This window comes from Apostichopus japonicus, chromosome 8, assembly GCF_037975245.1.
Source record: "Apostichopus japonicus isolate 1M-3 chromosome 8, ASM3797524v1, whole genome shotgun sequence".
Taxonomy (NCBI): domain Eukaryota; kingdom Metazoa; phylum Echinodermata; class Holothuroidea; order Aspidochirotida; family Stichopodidae; genus Apostichopus; species Apostichopus japonicus.
Window position 1 is genome coordinate 16,216,745 of NC_092568.1, and position 3,691 is coordinate 16,220,435.

Genomic DNA, 3,691 nt, shown 5'->3' on the forward strand with positions numbered 1-3,691 from the left:
GTATCAAATCTCCTCTCTGGTTTAGGTTGTTTGTCGAGTCCAATATAGAGTAGGTTGCAACTAAACTTACACACTAAGTGCACACTGCTGAAGTACACTACGACGAGCTCACTTTGTTATCATCATAATGACGTCACATGTCACTGTAGATCACGTGATCATCATATCGCTGTTCGCGAAAAGCCCAATTTTTGTTTAAAAAATCAACGAGTTTAGGAATTTTTTTTAAGCCTTTCCCAACATCGGATTGACTTGAATTTTCACATGTGTAATATGGAAACCAACTAGAATACTCTTGAATAAAATCGTATTTTTTCGTCCATGCTGAAAAATCACTATCGTTCATCTTTAAACTTGTAAATTCACAGGAATGTGATTATTACCTTTCTTCATGAAAGATTCTACCAAAAGCATTGTGGCTGTGGTTGTACTTATGTCCATGGCGTTGTACATTTTGTGACGAAAATGTGACACAATCTCCTAACAGAAGCATTTATTTGTACATAATCATACATGGTAGACTGACCACAATCTCTACACAGTAAAAGTATTGTTTTCAGAAATCAAACCTCTGGAAGCAGTATTGTGTTACATGAATACAGAGTTTTGTTGAACTATTGTCGACAGCTTCTTGCATACATTTCATGTAATGACATTCTTCATCTCATAAATGTTTTAACTTTCCATTGGAGCTTCAAAGTCATCAGCATATCATATGTAGTTCAATAGACCTGACAGTGTATCCTTTCCACTTGTTTCGAGTGCTATTATAGCCACAGGAATTTAATGGTCTCCCATTGTTTTGCCCTGTTCTTCCATTTGTTGACTAGATCTAACAAAAGTAACAAATTCCACTCAAGCTTTGCTAATCAGACAAATAAAATGACTACAGATTACAGTACATGTTAGCAAGTGCTGGCATAATTAGCAAGGCAGACTTGACTTTCAATACTTAAGTAAATCTGGACACCAAACATGCTGATCGAGTTTGATATGAAGAGGTTATTATGATTTCTTCTGGCCTTTCCTTTCATGAATACAGTGTGACAATGTTGGGAGCACCTTTGGTCTGGCATATCATTATGTGCTGCAAAGCAATTGAATTTACCTTTCTTGATACTATTTCACCTAGATTCACTGCACTTTAGTGCTGCAACAGTTTGTGATACCAAGAATTTGTTTCTCACCTCTAATGGTGAATAGTATCTAACAATTAGGCCAAACGTTAGGCTTAATGAGAACAAAATTAGGACTAGCTGCAAAACAATTGAATTTACCTTTCTTGATACTATTTCACCTAGATTCACTGCACTTTAGTGCTGCAACAGTTTGTGATACCAAGAATTTGTTTCTCACCTCTAATGGTGAAAAGTATCTAACAATTAGGCCAAACGTTAGGCTTAATGAGAACAAAATTAGGACTAGGCTTATCATTAACTTGTTAGGCTTAAACACTGTGCAAAGGCTAAGGCCTTCTCTACCTTAATCTGGACCTTTTACTGCAGATTTTCACCACCTACAGTAGCCCTACTCTATGACAAAAATGATTCATACGCTACTGCTACTGTTGGCAATTTACAAATCATTTTGAAGGTAACATGCAAATAAATTGTAGCATGTAGTTCATATTTTAAGACTAGCCTACGTTACAGCAATTATTATTTTGCCAACATATTCAACTTAGGCCTAGGTCGGGAGTAGCCATTGCTAACGTATGCAGTTACTGTAGCTACAGACCTATATGCATTAATACTAGACCAGCCCCAGCATAGGTCTAACAGTTCATAACCAGCATTACACAAAATTCAGGATATCGGTATCGTCGTGATATCATATAAGCCTAATGTTCACAGAAAACGAAATATGGGAAACGGCGTTTTTACTGTTACTTACAAGGATTTCTCCTCCTTATGATCGTATAGATGGAAATCTATTTGGTAATGTAGAATTCATTTTGATGATTACTAACACTGTTGATCACCAGATCTGACTGTATATTATGATGTGATCGATGGTACACGAAATAGAGGGCGGAGGATCCTTTCAGCTGGAAACATCTCAAGAGGAGAGGTGTGTGATATCGAAGACAGTAGTGGGTATAAACCTGTTATCAAATAAACCTGGTTTCAAACGATATACCTGGTGTAGACGTCGATAACACTGACTTGACCGAAAATCCAAGTATATCAGCTGATAAACCTTGACCATCTCATGTGTCATTAGGGTATATTATTTAATCAATAAACCAGAAATATTTTTGATCAACCCAGTTTAACACTCAATGATCCAGGTTTATCAACTTGACATATCACCCAATAACCCTTTTTTCAATAAAACTTAAATACCATATTTCAATTTCACCATGATGTAGTTTACACACCTATGCATTCCTAGTTTTATCAGTTCTATGGTGTTCGGATTCTGGTTTTACCATATAAGAAACTTGGTTGCTTCATTTTATGTTCACCGTATTGATAATTTGGCTTGTCATATTCATGACTGTGACGAGTCCGACATCCATATACTGTGTTGCATTTACTGAGTTTTAGGGAAAATGGAACAACCAAACTAAGCTTTTGCTACAAACCAACAAAATCTGTGTATTCAATATTTTTACAATCATTTTCAATTGCTGGTTTTTAACAGTTTAATTTTGTATCAATTATTCCCTCTTTTTATCTTTACATGTTTAATTTCTTTTCTTTATGTAGTATATATGTAGAGTTTCTATGCATGCATTATGTGTAGGCATAGCCCTTTTAGGGATACTATAAAGTTGAAATCAAATCAAATTGTTGCATCGTGCCCAGTCTGCAAAAAGTGATGCACCAGTCTAATCAAAGTGGAATGATTTTTGAGATTGTACCACTTTTAGCAGGATTTCTATCACTGAAATACACAAGTTTGATGCTGCACAGTCAACACTGTGTAAGCCAAAATATGCAAACTGCATGTAATGATCATTTGGGAATCCCTACATCAAACTGAAATCTGCCTCAGCTGGTCAAAATATCTTCGAAGCATTAATCCCTAGAGAAGAATTCCTGCAGACAGCAGATTTGTAGACTTTCAAAAGCTCTGTTTGTCTTTCAAATGTCATAGTTGAATTATAAAGTCCAAAGTAGATTAGTTTGTTTATGCGGTGACTCTCCTTGCCAACATACATCTTTCAGGTGATTGATGAGTAATTTCACTCAACATACATATTCCTTCCGATGAAGTAGTGAGTCCCGACACAACTGCAGTTTCTTGCTCACTCCTACACAATGTAAAAGGCAGAATTAGAGAACTAAATGTCTCTATGAATCCAATCAACTCCCCAACCCTTCTCCTCCCCCCACAAAAAAAAAAATCAACAAGTAAAAAGCAAAGTATTGGTAAAAGAGGCTTTAAAGTTTCTATCTATACTTATGTAAACTTGACAACAAGTAACATATAAATGTTATCACTTTTCACAATGGTTGTAACCAAGATCTAAAATTTATTTTTAATCTGACTCCTGTGCAATGGGTGTGGAGCGGTCGGGGAGAAGAGGGGGTCGGGAGGAGGGTCTGGGAGGACAAGGGGTCGGGAGAAGAGGGGCCGGGAGGAGGGTCGGAAGGAGGGGTCGGGAGGAGAAGGGGTCGGGGGGCAGAAGGGGAAGGTATGGGTGAAAAATATAACATGTACAAATGAGGAACAATATACAATG

The 3,691-nt window shown here is 36.8% G+C and overlaps 1 protein-coding gene across 11 annotated transcripts in view; it reads right to left on the reverse strand.

Moving 5' to 3' along the window:
• LOC139970709 (kinesin light chain-like) overlaps positions 1-2,044 on the reverse strand; it is a 76,232-nt gene extending 74,188 nt beyond the window's left edge. For 8 of the 11 annotated variants that reach the window (XM_071976621.1, XM_071976630.1, XM_071976622.1 and 5 more), the window contains exon 1: positions 1,894-2,044. The gene's annotated coding sequence lies outside the window, so the exon portion shown is untranslated. The remainder of the gene's footprint in view (positions 1-1,893) is intronic. The other 3 variants (XM_071976627.1, XM_071976626.1, XM_071976624.1) reach the window with 1 other exon arrangement.
• Between the last annotated feature and the right edge of the window lie 1,647 nt (positions 2,045-3,691).